The sequence below is a fragment of the Plectrocnemia conspersa genome, unplaced genomic scaffold, assembly GCF_051122295.1.
Source record: "Plectrocnemia conspersa isolate PC_06_02 unplaced genomic scaffold, ASM5112229v1 ptg000009l, whole genome shotgun sequence".
NCBI lineage: Eukaryota > Metazoa > Arthropoda > Insecta > Trichoptera > Polycentropodidae > Plectrocnemia > Plectrocnemia conspersa.
This window is the reverse complement of record NW_028277173.1, coordinates 26,219,294-26,240,072: the sequence shown is the minus strand read 5'-3', so window position 1 is coordinate 26,240,072 and position 20,779 is coordinate 26,219,294. Positions and strand designations below refer to the sequence as shown.

At 29.6% G+C, this 20,779-nt stretch overlaps 1 protein-coding gene across 1 annotated transcript in view; it reads left to right on the top strand.

Moving 5' to 3' along the window:
- LOC148232458 (uncharacterized) overlaps positions 1-20,779 on the top strand; it is a 238,451-nt gene that overhangs the window by 186,210 nt on the left and 31,462 nt on the right. The window lies entirely within an intron of this gene.

The window sequence follows — 20,779 nt, the reverse complement described above, 5'->3', positions numbered from 1 at the left end:
AAAAGGTATGCGTCATTTTTTATTTTCAAATAAGATAAAATGCTGTAAAGGCTAGGACCTTAGTCATCTAGTCCAAGACCTCAGGTATACTTTAATCGTTGGATTACATACAACACAAAAATACGCAAAACTTCTTTGGTTTGAAATATGAATTAAAAAACATAAATGCTACACATTGCTATCAAACAACATAAAAAGCAATACGAATGGTCGCGCGGCATTTTCATCTCAAAAATCAAGATTAACTCTTGGCGACTTGAGATGACCGCTTGACTGACTCAAATCTGACGAGTGGAAACTTTGCTTCAGTTCAATATTATTAATTATAATTTATTCAATATTATTAATTATAATTTATTATGTGCTATACATTTTATAATCTATATATGTCACTGCAGCTGGGGCTGGTTTTTTTTAATAATAACGCATTTTTTATAAATAAAAATTCGATTACCGCTGCCAGGGCACGAACCTGCAACCTCAGAGTTACTAGTCTGAGATGTTACTAACTACGCTATTCCGTCCTTAAATGTAAATATTTTATTCAAATACAATTTATATGCCCAAAAATATTTAGATGAACTTATATAGTGATTCAGTAGTTATTTTTTTAAATTTTGATTGATGTGCTTGGCCACCTGAGATCAATTAACTGACAGCAATTAATTGCTACCAGTTTACCGCCTTGTCAATAAATTTCATTAGCAATTTACAGTATATAATTGATAGCTAGCATATTTAATTACCAGGTAAATGCTGGCGGTGTTAAAAAACTATGTTTACAACATTTGAACTGCTTAAAAATAATATAGGATTTTTTTTACTATGTTAGGGTATGTAAAAGATCGCTAGCCATAAAAAAACTTTCAATGTGTTCATATTTTTAAAAGACGTAGCATAAAAACGTTTAATGTTATAAATACATTCGTTGCTGAAAACTGCAATATTTTGTGAGATTCTCCATACAATTCGCCTGCAAACATTTAGCGTTTCTAAAATATTTAGACAACAATGCGAATTATACCACATACAGCAACTCGAATCGTTAGAATTCGCTTGAAACCAGAATATACCATTGAAATCAACATTTGCATAGAGATTGTATGTAAATTGGAAAAAGGCACCAACTATTCGTATTTTTTCCCCTTTTATATATTTTTACAAACATTGCGGCAAACTTGCACGCTTCTATGTATGCATAATATATGAAAAATATTATAATACACAGTTCTTCATTTTGATTCCGTGCGAGTGCACAAATATAATACAACAAACAAATATAAGTCCGCGTGCATAGAGAGAAACGCAAGTAGCGAGGTTTTCTGCAAGAATGAATTTTTAAAAATATTTTGACGTCGACTGTATTCATAAAAATGTATTATAAATAAAGTATTGTACGCTAAGGACGACGTAGAGGGCGAATATGTACGCTTGGGTTCAGACTAAGACATAAAACTAGCACAAACAACAAGAAATCGAGTAATAAATTAATGCCGGGCGCGAAACACGCACCTAGTGCTAAAAAATATTTTTATAGTTTTTATAAAGTCAAGTTCTAAATAGTTATCGCACAGTTAAAATACGGGTACAAAACATCCCTAGCGACCAACGATTTAAATGTATATTTTTAAATAATTTATTTATTGTAAACTTAGCTGGTCCAACATGTTACATAATCAACTACTACTAAGTAAGTGGTGAGAGACCTGACTGAAATCAATATATAAATCAATGACATATATTTTTTTGTGAATTTGCGATATATCTATTTAATTACTCTTCTATTAAATTTTACTATTAAATCATAAAAAAAGACTAGTTCGTCTTGTGATAAAGAACTTCAACCGCTTAAGAAATGCGACATTAAAATAGGACACCGTAGGAAAGCTCTAAAAGGATGACGTCACAGGTTACATGCCATAAATCAGAAATGATTAAATATCTTCCGCTTTGAAAATGGATAAGCGGTGCATTCGGCTTTTTCCTAAAACGACCGTTTCTTACCTGCCTTAGCGACCAACGGCAATTTAATTAAAAAATACTCGCATCCCTTTTATAATTTCTCGTCAAAGGGTAGACAAAAATATCGACAATGGAAAGGGGATTTAAATACTGGAATGTGCTCAACCAGGAATCACTTCCTCTCATGCTCGCCTAAATTGATTTATAGCGTTATAATTTTAGCTAACACGTATAACGCTCGCCAGTATATGCTTTATTACGATAATACGTTTATGAATTATTTTATTCAGTGCAAATTTGCTTTCAGTTGTGATTATCCTGTGAATAAAAGTAATTTTTTCTAGTCAATATTTTTTTTATTAAACAGAAAAACGATTACTATGAGAAAGTTGATACCATTGTACAAACTAAAACTTTATCAACCTGTTTTTACATCTACTTTGCAAAACTACTATTTATTTATTCTAAAAAAATCCAATTAAAAATTGAATAAACATTAAATAAAACACAATAAAACTTGTATAAACGTGAAAATTATTATATAGCACAATAAACTGCCGACTGGCACATATAAATACGGGTTTATTGCTTATAAAAGCAGTAAAACCCTAAAATAAAAATAAAATAAATTAACCCCTGTATTTTTTTAAATTTCTATCGTATTTAAAGCCTCGGAATAATTGATTTTTATGTGTGATTCTAATGGAATGTTACAATTTTTCAATTAATTAAGACGGAACTTATGTATCTGTTCATATCTGATATTCTAGCTGTTTACAATTAGCACGCGTTTTGGGTGGTATAAGTCCGGCACCAATTGAATTTGTAGGTTTTGCTACCTGCTCTAATAGAGGATATTGGTTTTATTATTTTTTTTGTCTACTTGCAATACGATTTCTAAGCGTACAAAGTACATAAACAATCATTAGTTAAATTTACTAATTTAACTAATCTTGTACAAGTTAATTGTAACACAACGATTTTGGATGATACCAACATTTTTTTTATATAATTGAAACTGTTTATTTGTCAAGTTTGATTTTTAATTAAATTTTAAATTAGGTAAACAATAATATATAGTATTATTTTACCTTTATTGCGGTAATTTATAAAGTAAATTGTGAAAATTCAGAAACATTTTTATTCAGTTTAAATAAAAATAGATTTAAATAAAAAAAAAAAAATTTAAAGTACACTTATTGGCAAATATCAGTATATTTAAATTTATATTAAGAGGAAATCCTATTTTTTTAAATTAATTTTAGTAATTGTACATTAAACTTAAAGTAAATTTACAATATATACAATAATGATTTTCTTATTGATAATTGTTATATGAAATAAAATATTAATTGAAAATATATTTAAAAACTCTTATAAAATATTTTTGTTACAATTGTGTTACAAAACTTATTTTCTAAAATTATATATGAAAATTATGTCATTATTTTTTAATGTGTTTACCATTAATAACATATACATGTCACCTATTTTCAATATGGTGTTGTTACAAAACTAAAGCAAAAAAGTGTTGATTGTTACCTCTTTGTTTTGCCTAAATAACGTGAAAATAACAAAGAAGAAAAAATATTTGACCACTAGTTAAATACGATCGCAGTTTTAACTACGCTTTTGTATATTTTCAAACTGGAAGTAACAATTAATTTTTATCCAGTGGGTAACCGTCGCAATTAATCTATCCGCCCGTTGAACAAAAGCTTAAACAAACTACATCCCTATTCATCACCCTCGACGTCTATTTTAATGGTATAATTCATCATCTGACATCTCCATTATGTGGCGTGTTTGTGTGTATGTGTGTGTGCGCGTACGTTTTGTCTGCTTATGAAAATTCCTGAAAAAACTTTATCAATTATAAACTGTGGCCAGAATCAAAAGTTTGCAAAACAAAGGGGAAATTTCGCCATCGATTTATCTTTAATTCGCTCCGGCGAAATTTCCGCTTATGCAAACATCGTTACTTTGTGCAAGTTTTTAATACGCAACCTTGCGCTGAATGTCAAACTGTATTTGAACGACTTTTAAATGAGACATTTCTTGTCTATAGCTCAAAAACTGACAATATATTAAAAATAATCTACCTACACTATGAACCAGAACACACAAAAACGCTTTCTAAATGCGTATACCTATTTTTCTGTTCAAAGAAACGAGACTGGATGATCGTTGCATGATTGTAATTGGTCAGAAAACTTTGCAGATGACTCCGATGAGGAGAAGATAGTCACAAGCAGTCACTCGTAGACTCCAGAAGATACTCGAAGGAACTATCAGATTCAACCCGCCTATCATCGCAGCAAGAGGAACTGTCTCCGGACACACTCGCTGCAGACACCTACAAGACATCATCCCTGCGCTACCTTCTCCACCACCGCTCGGAGAAAACAACTCGCCATTTATCGTCTGTCGCGATTATAATATAATCCAATAAAACTCTAACCAGATTTCACTATGCGTCTCGCTGGCTACGAAGTCACGCGCCTATGGTTCTTAAACCTTAAACATTATTAATAAAATCCATACTTTTTAACCATTCATACCTAAATTCATAATTCAAAATACCAGGCACAATAAATTGTTTTTTCAAAATTCAACAAAGATTATGTATATTTAACTCTATAGAATCTTTTTATAATTTTTTCAAACAAATATTAATAACAATGCTTATTCTAGTGAAATAACAATTAAAATACTAAGCCCCCATAAAATATAGCCTTTCTTTATTTATTAATATTATATTTACAATTAATATAAAAAAATACGAGCTATTTTTTAGTTTTATTTATGCAGTTATTATTTTATTTATATACACAAGAACATTTAATTATTTCAATCACTAATATTTTTTATGTTTTATATTATATAAAAAATATTGAGAAGCGCACTAATAAATAACTGTTCCTTTATTTTTTCCTTTAATTTTAAAAATTTTTTCTTCAATAATTTTCAATCACCAAGCAAACTACCAATAGTCCAGTTTTTTTCCAATAATTTTTATTTCAATTTCCGCTTACCGATGCGAAAGCTCCGCGAAAAGTTTGACGTGGAATATTTCGCGGCTTCGATTATGTTTCCGATAAGGGATGGTGAATTAATTCTGGTGCGATTCGGAAAACGCGATTTTTCCCCTTTTCCCAGAGAAAGCGAAAAACCTTTAATTAAAATCCGATCTCGTTCCGGCGAAATAAATTCTGAGATTAAAACGCTAACGCGGCTGCACAAATTTAGCAAATTTTTAGATTATGATGGAAAATAAGACGCGTAGAGATTTATGCTAATCTCGAGACCGAACTTAAATTGAATCATAAACAAACAGGGATGCTTGAATATATTTTAATTAATTTGTTAAATGTTTAATTTTATTATTAATAATTTCGCAACCTATCGCAAATATGTAACAACATATATTATTACAACACTAATGGATTTTAATATCTTCCCAGACACTAATTAATCACTAAATCAAAACGTTATTTTTTTATTTGATCTTTCGAGTCATTTGAACACATGTGCTCTAAAACACAATTAAAAATGTGCAGGGGCCAATTAAGTGAACGAGTTGAACGAACTTACAATATTACTGTTCTCATGCTCGAAGGGGTTAACGGGCAAAAAAAGAGTTAAGTTCGTGTTGGAGCTTTTTAACGCTCTAATGGAATGTTAGGCGACAATTAGAACGAGAATTAGGGAAATTAAAACTGCGATTCTACAAAGCGAGGTACCGTCAAAAAGCAGCTTTTAAAAATCGGTATTTATTAATAAATTTATTTATTTAATTTTAAATGTCTATAACAAAATTAGTAATACATAAAAATATGTACATACTATTAGCTATTAATTTTAACCGTTTTTAATTAAATAATATTAAAAAATAAGAGTGTTAAAGAAACCTTTAAAATAGTATTATTAATTAATAAACCTAAAGTTAATAAAATTAATTTAATGCTTCTAAAGCTAGTAGTGCTTAGACTTATTTAACTAAAGGAATCAGTATTATTGTAGTCACTGATTTTGAAGATTAGTGGGTTGAAATGGTCTTGTGAAAGTATTTAAAAATATAGGTTGTTATAGAAATGTGTGTTTTATATTATATTTTTGTTTTATTTTGAACGATTTAGACACTAATGTAATATATTCTTTCCAAGCTCATTTTTCATCTCTCAAGAGAAAATTTTAAATAAAGTATTTTTTAGCCAGGTGAGAATTACACGTGTGACATTTAAAGAGCTATATTTTTCGAGTATGTATATTTTTTATTAGCGTAAAAAATAAAATTTCGCTTGCCAATATCTACATAAGCTTTGTCCTGATTGGTTTGCCTATATTGTTTTAAGTGTTTGTCGATTGTATACCATTTTTTATTTATAAGCGATTTATTTTATTTTTACTAAGCTTTAATATTTTGAAAGATACCCAAATGCTACTGAAAAAATAATATAAAATAAATTTTAATTTATTTTGAGAATATTAGTTTTTATATTATCAAAATAATATATTTATTTAAAGAAAGTGCCTTAATATAGATATTCATCCATTTTTTGCATTATGGAAACTCAATATATTTTTGTGATTAATATAAAAAAATACTTATTATAGTAAATGTCAACACATCTTTTTCAGGTAGTAAAATAATAACTAAACAACAAGCATTAATATTTAAAAAATACAGTGAAACAGTAAAAATAATGTTTTCTTATCATCAAACAAGCCTAATAGATTTTTTGATTTTTAGTTTTTTTTACATAACTAAAATTTGTTAGTTAGTTTATTAAATGTATGATCTGATTTAAAAGAATTTTTTACTCATAAGTTCTTAAGCATAACCAGAATTATTAGTAGGTTTACTTAAGAATTTGTCTGATTAACTATCACTTGTTAATTTTACGAAGTAAAGCTTATAACATTTGAAGAAAGCGCTGGCTAGCATCTCAGACTTTTTCTGATTGATATTGCTTTTGTTTATTTTTGTAAACGATTTTGATATTTTCACTTAATTGAAATGTGGGAACTACACAAATCATTCGTTTGTTATGGACCTAATTTTTGCAACTTGCGTAATTACTGTGACCAAAGGTGATTATTTAGCAATAGTGCGATTACACAAAGGGTGCATTGAATGAATATTTCTTTGTAATGAAACGATCACTTCGGGTCACCACTTTCGGGATTTGAACTTTGCGTGTTCGTATCACGTCGGAGTCACCACTTTAAAATTTGGTAACCCTAAGGGGTGTGACTTCGCAATTAAACTAGCACATAAAAATGTTTTGATAATATTTTATTAAATAAAAATTATTTATTTTAAATCACATATGTTTACATAAGAAACGCTTTATTCTACATATTTAAATATGCAGCAAATTTATTTTATAAAAAAATGTATTCAAACATACACCAAAATCTACGTTGTCCTAAGTAAAATAATAAGTTATAAATATATATTTTCCAGATAATAGAGAAATAATTTTAACGTATTTTATATTTGAAATATGCAGTTATATTCCTTAAAAGGGATGTGCTTGTTATTCGATATATTTAGCCAATCGGATTTTTATTTGCTAATTTTTTTATGGCATTAAAAAAATAAAAAAATATAAAAACATATTTTTTTTTAATATTATTAGGCACTGATTTATTTATCTTAGGAAATGTTTACTATGAGTATACTTTTGTGTCCATGTAATACAATTTTGAAAAAGCGCTATTCAGCATCTCAACCCTCTCTTGAATAGTATAGACTATACTGTTTCTGGTTTCTAGCTATATTTAAGTTTTTATTTTATAATAATTCTTTATTGTCTATGCTAATTTGACTAATTAGTTGCAAACTTTCCTGACAAAACTAGTATTTAATAATAAATAACGATTTATTATCTATAACTTCAATAATTTTAATTTAAAAAATCAATTCCTTAATATACCTACTGCAAGTTTTTAACAAAAAATACCTAATTTCATTTTGGCATATAAAAAAAAATTGATTTCATATTTTTTTAAATTAAATCTCCCGTTGTAATTTAATAGCGCAAGCCCAATGCGTTACAACGGGAAAATCTGTACCAACTAAATAAGTCAATCTCACATAATGAATATCTACAAGTATTAAATACTAAACTGAAAGTCTGTGAATCGGTGACTATATTCTTATTTATTATGTGCTATACAATTTATAATCAATAGATATCACTGTTAATTTAATAATTGCGCATTTTTTATAAATAAAAATTCGAGTGCCGCTGCCGGGGCTCGAACCCGCAACTTAAGAATTACTAGTCTGAGACGTTACGGAGTACACTATTCCGTACTTTATTGACATTAAATTTAAAAATATATATATTTATAAAATATTCTGTCTCATTCTTGAAATATATAATATTTTTCTCACGCGTCCAAATAAATTGATTACTATGGAAATTATTACTCTCGAGAAATTCATAAATATTCACGATTAGATTAAAATATATAAATTGAATAATGTATTATGAATACATTATATATTCCATTGGCAATAAATACAGAAAAAAATACTAAATTACTATATGTATTGTAAGCACAATACGCTACAGCTACTAATACATAGTATAAATATAAATACAAAATACACATTTTTTGTCAATAATACACATGCACACATTTTCAAGTCGAGTCCGGTATTTAAAGACGCTCATTTGACTTTAAATTGCTATGTGTCCAATTTAATCCATTCTCAAAACGTCAATATTTTCTGATCTTTGGAAATGCACTTTTGAAGAGTCTTTGGAAAAGTTCATAAAAATGGTGATAAATTATGCTTCAATAACTATATACGAGTCACAGAACTCTTACTAAATGATTTGAAATAATCATTTACAGCTCCATATTTAATCATAAGTTTTGTTGGAGATGCATTTTTTACTAACAAAAAAAATATATTTATTCTATATCTCAACCTGCATAAATAAATAACGATAGCAATATGCCAATAAAACATAAATCTCAATTAAAAAACTGTGCGAGCGCGTCAATATTAAATATACAACAAAAAAAAATGTAATTAATACAATTTCATGAAACTATAAAGTTTAATTTGATGTGAATTAATACAGTGTTTTTAGCATTATAAACCATAACTTTCAATGCGCCTCAAATAAACAAATATTGTATGATTAAACATGAAAGAGCTACTCTAAAAAAATATCTCAAGATGCTGCTTAAAGACATTTTAGCGAAACGTTGAGGACATAAAAAGCAACGCAGAAAAAAGTTTCTAATATATATCCTATTTTTTTTTTTTAATAATAATAAATTTAAATTATTATTACCAATATTTTTGTTTCATAACTACGATCTTCCACACAAATAAAATAAATAAGTCTGGATTTTAATTCATTCTCGTTATTACCATTTTGATTTTATAATTCACTTCCATTCAGAATGTATGAATGGGCTTTCATCACAGGTGAGATGTTAATTTACCAAATTCCCAGCTTTGTGCAAATATTATATTGTATAGTATTCGCGTTAAATAAATTTGGTATACGCGTATTGAATATTATGGATTTTGTGGTATTTAGAGCGCTGGTTTAGATATTGGAGCGATTTGAATGAGCTTTCGTGACTCAAGGCTATATATATACATATGTATGCATATTATTATGAGTATTATACATATTTTATGGGTTACGTAAGCTGCCGAATCGTGACCTCGAATTGTCAAACATAATCGTTTCTCGCGAATATGTCTTCGTGGTATCGATAAAACATATCAATTATTTTATATTTATATGTGAAGTTTAAGAACTATTATACATATTCTAAAATGTATTTATATTCATATTAGTAATGGTAATACACAATTAAAAAAAATATTAATTTGATACAGAAAATTAAGCCCATAGGCGAATATAGATACTGTATCAATAAAGTGACATTACCAATAGCACATGTCTCTATCGTTATTTCTTCACACGTTTTAGTTAATTTAACTCGCTAATTAATCTTCTACCAGCTTTTTAATTACAAAAATTGTTTTAAATTATAGGGATTAGTCTTAATCGGTTAATTGGTGTGCGTTCAGCTTATAAAGCTTGATTCTTAACAATGCATGCCTCAAATAAATTATATGTCTAGTCGAGAAAAGACTTAACCCGAGAACCTCATTGCGCCAATTTAAGCGTCGTTGAACTGAGGCTGCTTTTTGTGCTTTAATTAAAATATTAATAGACTAGTTATTTTTATGATTACATATTATAACAAACACAATTAAGTTTTGTTGACATTTGCGCGCTTAAGTTATCGCGCTGCTTGTTTCCAAGGAAGCAATCTTAATACAAATATTGTATTTTTATATTTAAACCACCATGAAAAACGTAGGATTAAAGGTCGAGAAACAAATCTGTAGTTCGATTTGATATCTTCAATAAATGTTTCATTAAAAAAAATTCTTTGGATTAAAAATATTTAATATGACTTGAAAATAAAATTTAAAATAAAATATAGTTAAATTAAGTGATGTAATAATACAAGAACTAAATAAAATATACAAATTTTAAATTCCAGAACTTTTGAGCCCCTCTATTGTACAAGTGCCAAATTTTAAGTTACTCTCCGATCCAACCCCGCCTTTAATATTTCGTATATGAGTATGCAAATTCGGTATTATGGTCGAAATTATATTATCGGATGAAAAAGACAATGTACAAATAAATGAATTTTCAAACAAGCGGCGTACAACAAAATGTATGCGGCCAATTATACTTGCAAAAGCTTCATTTGTCATCAGAAGTATCTCATTGTTCTGTGGCAAATTTGCTAAGCTAAGCAAAAATGTAAATTTTTATTTTGTTATATGTGTATGAAAAAAACACATTACCAAAACAAATAAAAAATGAAAGAGACAACGCCTTAAACGCGAACATTTATAAACCTCTTTTTTTATCGTTCTAAAAATATATTTCATATCTCCAGAGTGGCTGAAAAAAATATTATTATTAACGCGAATATATCACTGACTTTTAAAGCTATGTATAAAATAAATATATAATCAATAAAACAAATTTTTTTATATATTATTTAAATGCTTTTAAATAATAAATTCTTAGCAAAACTAAAAACTGCTACATTACTATCAGTATAATTAAAAAATTTGCATTACTTTTTATATATAGTATATATTGAATTGTTAAATAATATATTTAATAATGTACTAATGTTTATGTGATAATCATAAAGTAGAATATAGATTATTTTCTGAAGGTGAAAAACGGAATTCTATTATTGATATCGAAAGCCACGTTGAAAAGGTCATATATGTGGAAATAAGTTCGCTCTGTTTGAACTTAGCGGAGACGTAATCCACAGCCGAGGGGGTGGGAACTCTGAGTTATCTAATACCCCTTAAAATCCAATAACTAAGAAGGCTTTAAAAGGATTTAAGGTTTCTTTCTGGTTAAACGTCTGCCGCAAACGTTCTCCCAGCGAGAATTATGGATTGGATTTTGCTCTAAGTGAAAACTATTTTAAATGATTTCTTTTATGTGTTCGACTGTAATATTATATCGTATAATTTTCAATATGCATTAAAATTTTTCATCATTATAAAATGCTAGAATTACGCGAAATTTCCCACCTGACAAAATCTCAAATAATCAGCTCAAACTCGAAATTGCGAACAATAAACGGATCATCTCAACGTGATCTAGTTAGTGGCTTGATCGACTGGTAAAATGTCAAGATTAAGTGTATGAACAAGATAATATCATAAGACAAAATTAAAATTATCAAATTGAATGTACACATTTGATCTAATTTCACTCTAAAACAATTCAGAAGAAAGATAGATTTTTTTCATTGAAAGTATAAGTTTGTTTTCTGCCTTCAGTCAAATAATTTCTGTGCTTTAGGGTCCTTGGCGTGTATTTGTGAACACAGATTTAAGACTACATTTTTAAAGGTTTATATTTATTTGCATTATTTATAACTGTCATTTACAGTAGGTTCAGAATCATTTTTATTATCAGAAGTTGGGAAGAATTTAAAAAAAATAAATAAGATCCAGATCAAAGCATCTACTGTCTGAAACAAACTTCGAGTAAAAAGTCGCATACAAGTGGATTACTTAAAAAATTAAAAAAGGTCCGTAAAATTCACATCAGCAATATTTTGAAAGCAAGTTGATTTTTTACGGCCTGTTTTGAAAAAAATCACAAAAAAATTTAGCATTATGGATACATTTTAAGGTCTGTTTTAAAAAAAACACACAATTTTTAAAAATGTTGATAAATTATTGTGCTCAAAACTCTCAATTTGGGGTCTGATTTAAAAAATAAAAATAAAATTACCAGTACACGAATTTTCAGCCTTTTTATTATTTTTTAAACTCAATAGCCGGCCACACACGGGTGGATTTACCCGTCGGACATCTGACGGATTTGTCCGGGCTTGGCCAGAGACGCAAAATGTACGAGCTCGGATCTGTCTGACTGAGCTCGGTAGATATTATAGAAGAAAAGTTACATTTATATAGTGTTTAGAGTAAATTCTAAATTTAAATGACATTTATTAATAATAATAATATATACATTGATCTCTTCATACATTTTCAATAATGATAATAACTTTAATTTTAGTATAATTAAAATTATATTTTTTAATATGTATTAATGTATGTAATATTTACATATCTAGAGTCTCTAAGTGCATCTTAAATTTATATTATTTTTTCTATTGTATAGTGATATAATAGAAATGGGTAATAAAATAATAAAACTTTGAAAAAATTTAGACGTTGGCGGCAACTTTGGTGCAAATTAATAAAGGCCCGGGTCATAAAATTATTTAAGGGACAAATTTTAACAAAAAAACACTGTAAACGGTCGTTTACGCGAGCGCGATCTCTGCTCAGATCTGCTTGTCCGTGTCCGATCCGTTCGTTTTGAGCACGGACAACGGACAGACAACAGACGGATCTGTCCGAGCGTTTTAACCCCACACTGGCGGATTTGTCCGTCGGACATCCGTTTCGGACAAATCCGACGGACAGATCCGCCCGTATGTGGCCAGCTAATAAATTATTAATCATTTTATAGATTTTTGTGTTCGAAGCCTTAAATTAAATCTTTAACAAGTCTACAGATTTTTGAGTACAAAATCCTAAATTTACCCTAAAAAGTCCACAATTTTCAATCGTTTCTTAAGTTTTTAAGCCCTAACTTTACGGCTTGTTTAAAGAAAAATAGAGAAAAATTGCAAATACACAAATTTTTAGCCTTTTTGATAAGTTTTTAGCTTACTCATCACAAACTACAGAACAAACTCGTTTTATTGTGTTCAAAACAACTAATAAAGATAATCTTACTGAAACATGTGTCAAATTAATGCGCAATGTATTGCTTCAGGAACAGTTTTATCTACACTTTATCAGGAAGTGACCAACTGGCTGAAACTTGAGAGTTCTACTCGTGAGACTTACGTTTCATTAAAGAAAGTGATCAGTATAATCAAGGTTTGACAACATGTTTCAATGTAAAATTAGGTCATTTATGACACATTTGTTATTTCTTAAAAAAGTAAGTGTATGTCTGAAGATGAAATAGTACATATAGCTTCGGTTATTCTTTTCGTACACTAATCATCAATTTACACAAACGTTGCTAAATTAGGCGTACCATAATTTCAATGCAATTTTTCCGACTATTCACGAATCAGCACTCTAATATTTGTATATAAATTTGTGATTTATTTTCAATTATATTTTAGCTATAAATCGACCAATATGAATATTCGCTTACGAAGCATTATTTCGCGAATACTATCGCGTTTTCCTATATTTGACGCCTCGACTTTTGACAGCTGCCCAGATTTGATTAATGGTGGTCATAAGCGAAATGACAAAAATCTGACAAAGCTAAATTTGATTGCGATAAAATATACTATACTATACTGAACAGACATGTTCATATTACTATTTATTTTGAAAAGTGAATGGAATAGACAATCAATCAGCAATTTACAAATTTGCAATCGTCGAACAAATTTTCACATTGATTTTATATATATAATTTATTATTGACAACATTTTCATTAAAAAAAAATTTTGCCAATCTTTAGTTTATAAAAAATAGATAAAAAAATAACATGATTATTTTATAGCTAATTTACTTGCACCTAAAAATAGTTATTATTTTAATTAAAATACTGAAATCCCTAAAATGTGATTACAAGAGGATTGACGTCGTTTATATGCTTATCTTTTTAGAAGAAAATCCCTGGTCAGTTTTCCCAGACTATTATCTTTCATGGACTTTGACCCTTCGCAACCCCGAAGGTCCAGACCGCAAGTTAATATGCCCCAGGAGTTAAAACAACAAAATCGCGACCGCGCAATCAACTGTTATGGCTTTAATAGTGGTCATTGCGGCTTAAGAGTCAACTCTTCCTGATTATTCGGATTGTAGAGGGGATACCGATAAAATGTTATGGCTCGCTTCCGATCCTTGACACTCTATAAAGCGTCTTAAACCGGATTGAATCGGGAAAATTCCTACGATATTCATAAAAAATAGCTTTAGTGCCTCAATAAACGTATGTTCAAATATATATTATATTCCATTATAAGTAACAGTTTTATTGATTCCTATCAATGCAATATAAAAAACAGCTTACATATATAAATATTATACTATATATATATTCTTGTAATATACACACATTTATTTGCAAGCGACACGTTAATATACTGTGTAATTATGAAACAGTATAAATAATATATTAAATTAAATATACAAAAACCTGAGTTTCATTGAAAAGTGCTATTTTATTTAGTGGTATAATTTAAATCGTATATGAACCCTAGGTTTTTTTAATTTCTATCGTGTCTGGAAAATCAGAATATGTGATCATAATATTAATATAAAACTGATCGATTATTAAAGATTAGGTTTTCCTCGATTTACCTATTCTAACGAATTAATACAGTGATAAACTATTTAAAAAAAAACCTACGGTATTCAAATCTTACATCAAAAACATATGTACACGAGTATTTGGTTCAAGAAGTGGTAAATAAATTAAGAAAATGATACAAGGAACATATAGTAGTAAGTTAGTTGATGACAACCAGCGAGAAAACAAGAATACTGAAGCTAGATAGTGTTCTGGGATTGTTCGAAAAAGGCCTAAATTTCCCGCAAGACAAAAAAATTGTATGTAGATGATTGATTGAAAAAAATCATCTTATGGATCACATGACTTGATAACTATAAATAAATTATATTTAGTAATAAATATTATTTTTAACACAGCTAGTTCGACAGCTATCCATTTCATCATTATTCATAATTTGGGAAGAGATGGCAAGTTTGGGTTTACGCCCCATAATATTAGCTCTAAAGCACACGATACGGATATACGCTCGATAAACTTATTACTCCGGTTTATTTTTGAAACACATTTATAGAAAAAAATCTATAAATGTGTTTTGACCACTTGCACATTTTTGTTATAATTAATAAGTCACTACAACGATTAATTTGAGCAAACGAAAATACAGACAACTCTTCTCAAAAATCAGGTCACACATAGTACATTCACAACACAACGAAAAAGAGATCTCGTGACCAAATACTTGTGTTAATAATAAGAAATATTGCACAGACATCGATCCAGAGACGTAAATCACTCATTATTAACACAGAAAAAAAAACTTTTTGTTAGAAAATGATGCGGGCTAGACGATACATTCTACCCTGTGTATAATATTGTTCTTCTACTCTTTGGTTACCGATCGCCGAAGTGACCATCCGGACGTAAACACACAGGTGTGTCCGAAAAGCGATGCAATTGGCTCGCCAACATTCTCATCTGTGATTCGCCAGAGTTGTCTTGAACCAGCATTATAAAATATGTGACACTTGGTCAGAGTAAGAGACGCCAAGAAGTCATAACCGCAGAAATGAGCCAAAATAGCAGACAATAATACAACTTAACACGTCAGCGAAGACGTTTCGACTTCTAAGACCTTATAATTTAACCCCACCACCTGATAGTGGCATCTATATATGTTTATAACGTCTATTTTGGCCACAAAGTCACAGCCTCAAAATATGAATCACGCAAGATGAAGCGTTCACAGCTCGCAACAATCATTCGATCGAGCAACAGTGTCGATAAATGTGACGTAATTACTTCTTCTATTCCCATTTCTCTCCCACCTACACCCGCATTAAAAGCACCTGCCGCGTATTGCGTGTGAAAAACGAGCTAATTCGTTAATTATTCCCGAACGTTACGTTATACGTGCGCGATGATTTACGCATCACGCTTAACGGCGCGTCGCAAATGGCGTAACGGCCTAATGTTGCGGAAAGAAAATAATTCTCCAAAACGAACAGGCACCGCGTAATTTGCAGCTCAAACATGACACTACCAAATTATCGACGGCACCTGCTACGCGTTGTTTATCTCCGTTGTTAATTAATTTACGTCGGTTTGATGTCTCTATTTGGGTGGAAGACGACTTATGAGCGTATAAGACTTATGGCGTTTGTAATTCTGAGTAGAAGAACATTTGTACAATAGCTTGTAGCAATACATTACACCTGAATTTCGAAAAATATATTGTCGTACCGTCGCTTGTCGTCGTTCGACAACTTTTACTATGATTATTATATTTAACGTTTAATGTGAGTATAATTTAAATGCATTATTCGATTTTCAAATTGACATATAAACCAAGGAAATATATTTGTGTTAAGAAAAAGGCAATATATTACAAAGTGTGAATTTCGATAATGCATACATTAACTGGGAAATGTATGCACTGACAAATTACTTCAGTAACAGTACACAAAAAAAATTTGTATGCTTTCACTGTTCAGTGTTTGTTAAGTACACAAAATGTACATTTAACGTAAAAAAATATTAGAATATGGCAATCGTAGAGTAAATATAAAATATTAAAAAATCATCATTTTTTGGAACAATCTTAATTAGAAAAAAAAATTAAATTTGGGAAAATTATTTTTAGTGAATATAAAATATATTTTTTATTGAAAATATACCTATAAATAGAATAATGTAATCGTATTTGAACACCTGTAATTGTTTTAATACAAAATAAGCAGTATACATCAGTAGTGTGACCTAAAATGCATGCTATGTGCATTAAAAATAATAAGCTGTGCATTGGCTTTGGTGTAGTCAACGACAGAAATAAAACAACATTGGCCCTAGTCAGTTCTTGGATGGATGACCGCTTGGTGACACACCGGGTGTCATTGGTAAGTTATTAGTTACATATAATAAGTTTTTAATCTAATTATTAGACAGGTTAGGTGCGAGTGAGAGGCAGCAAACGACCGTTTAAGAGGGGAATAAGAATAGTATATATATAAACACACTTTACTTAGCTTTTTGAGATGTGAGGGTTTGTGTATCGCGCCTTTTCTTACTAGCATCTCGGTTGCCGACGCGACGTTTCGATCTCGATGTTGGGGTCATCATCTGGGGCGTAATCTTGATCTAATCTCAGCCGACACAGGCTTTTCAGCCGTGACGTCTTTGCTTCGATCTTGTATTATTTTATTTTTTCGTTTGTTTGTTGCTAAGGGGATAACAAGTGTATAGGGAACGATAAGTGTTTATTTGTTGCTAAGGGAACAAACAACAAGTGATATTATTTCAATTCAAGCATTTAAATATTATGTAATTGAAATATAAAACAACTAAAAAAATGGTGAATTATTCATTATTTATTATTATTATATATGTGAATTATTATTAAATAAATTATTACATATTATTCTTAAAATAATCATTTAAAAAAACATGCCATCCAAAGTACAATAGGATCCTCGTTCTTTTTTAAATAAAAAAAATTCCGTAATAGAAAAATTCTTCTCGTTTTCTGTTGATGTTGGTTTAATCGATAACAAAGCTGCACTATAAATAAATTGTTCTTTTGCTCATCTGCAAATTTTTATCTATAAATAAATAAAAACCTATATCTAAGCTGTATATAATGTAATTCTAATTCAATTTCCGTTGATTTTTCAATGGATACGATACCGTATTTCCAATGGCCTGTCGTTTAGCAGTGGAAACATTAGCCAAAGGCATTTCTATTTCATAGGCGTAGCTCGGAAAATGCGGTTTGGCCCCACATACATATTATTATACACGTGTCGTTAGTGTGGAGAAGGCGAAACACGTGTGCAAATGTCGGAAAACCACGATAGTTTGTTAAACGAAAATGCGGATAATTAAATGTCGCACCGCGTATATTAAATTTCTGATCTCGATCCTGTTCTTGTGGTTAATTCGATTTTATATCCGAAGTGAAAATAAACTTGCGAAATTGATAAGGATTGCTTTGCATTCCTTGCACGCGTGCTCATTTATTTTATTTATTTACTTAAAGTATTAATAAATCTCATTGATATTCATAAGTCGATTAGCAAGATAATAATATTTGTATTGCATCGTTTTAATTTACATCGGAAGTTAAACGTGTATATACAATTAAATACCTAGTAATTATTGTGTCTATTAAGCTGCTGAGAAGCTGGATGTTTTTTGTAAGAAAATCGTTATTGAGCGCTTGCTTCCTCGCAGCAACAGTAAAGAAAAATGGACGCAATCGCGGCTCTGTAAGGCAGACGTTTGACTTCATCTGAAAGTTGTAAAGCCAAAACCGAACCGTACTGAATCACTTCCTGCAGATACTATAAATTTATTTTTTATAATAACTTTCTTCTCATTCTATATTTATCAATTTGATCTTGAAGTACGACTTGTAATAAACGATAAGCAAATATTCCAAAAGCAGCACGCTAGCATCATAAGAGCAGTGTTGTGACAATACAAAATTGTGTTTTTACTTAAAATGTGCAAACAGTAGAGAAATATTGCCTATAGACTCTGGATCCCAGATGTCAAGCTAGACCAGTATATGCGAAGAGAGAAGCGGCGGCTTTTGCGGTATTTGTTGCTCTGAATTCATTCTTTTTGATTTAGTTTATTTATGTGAAATTAAGGAATGTAAATAAAATCATATTTTACAACAAAGCTAGTACTTAAATAATGTTCTAATGATCTATTTATTTTTTTCGTACCTTTTAAATCATGTTTCGATACCAAATGATGCATTACATACTTACAGACCATATAAAATATGTATATCACTTACTTTACAATATTTTATCACAATAATATATGTAATAATTTTAAATTCTTAGAATTGAGAAAAAATTAGAGTTTAATTAACAATGTAATTATAAGGTTTTCTAACCCTTAGGGGTGTGACTTCGCAGCCAGAAAGATGTAGTTGTAAACTAGTAAGAATTGGATTTGTTAAAATAAACTATGTTGTGAATTACTATGATTTTTTTTATTTTTTTATTTTTGTTTATTACATAATTGAATAATACATTTTTTTAAACATATATATTTACATTTCATTGGTTGCTGTTTAATTACCATTATCACAATTTACGATTGATTAGCTAAATTAAGAGGAATTACATAAATAAGAATAATAAAAGAACATAAAATACGTTAAGTTTAGGTCAAAGTACATAAACACCTTACCAAAAAGAAAAAAAAAAATATAAACTATAAATATATATTTTAATATAAAACTCGTGGACCTGGTGCTGTTAAATTAATAGTTAAAATTTATGCGTCAGAGCAAGATGTGCTTTGGCATTTTGTGTTTATATTTAAATTTGAGTTTGTTTTTGTCGTAATCACCGATTCTTGAGATTAACGGGTTAGTATGATCTCGCGGTATATTTTTATAATAATTATTAGTATGGTGGTGAACATGTTCTTTAATAGTTGGAATTAAATATTTTTTATGAAGTTTTTTGAGGTTAGTATAAAAAGGTGTATTATAAATTATTTTTATAGCTTTATTTTGAACAACTTGTAGTTTAGAAAAGTTAGTATTACACGTATTACTCCACACTGGGCAGGCGTAAGTCATTGCCGGTCTGATTAATTGCTTATATAGTAGAATTTTATTTTTAGTAGTTAGCGCACTTTTTCGATTAAAAATTGGTTTTAACGCCGCAATTGCTGCGAGCCCTTTAGATTTAAGTTCGGTTATATGTTTATTAAATTTAAGCTTGGAGTCCATGTGAATTCCGAGGTACTTAACGCTCACCTTCCACTTTATACACTTTCCCTGCTCGCTTATAATAGTCGGGGGCAAAGGTTGTCTTCGAGTTGTAAAAATTATAGCCTCCGTTTTGTCCTGATTTATTTTTATTTTCCACTTTTTGAAATAATTACTTAAGATAGTTAAGGATTTTTGCAATTTGATTGAAATAGGCTTAAGACCGTAAGAGCTACTCATTATCGCCGTATCATCGGCATACATTGAAAGACAAGTATTTTTTAAGATAGGTATGTCATTTGTGTACAAAATGAAAAGGAACGGTCCAAGTAAACTCCCCTGAGGAACACCAGTTGGGATATTACGCGGTATCGATTGTTCATTATTTACTGAAACAACATAGCTTCGACGATCAAGTGTAGCAGATAGTTAGGGGTTTTATATTTGTAGAGTTTGTAAATCAACTCATCATGCCACACAGTATCAGAATTACTATGATGGGCGAGGAAATTTTCTCCGAGCGGTGGTAGAGAAGCTGGCGGATGAATGATGTCCTCAGGGATCTTGTAGGTGATAGTGACAGTGTATGGAGAACTATGCTGCGATGATCGTGTTCGGGTGTGTCAGTTCCAATGTGCGGGCAAAATCTGTCTCTACTGAAGACCAGCCTTAAGTATTAAGTCTTGTATAAAATATAAGTAT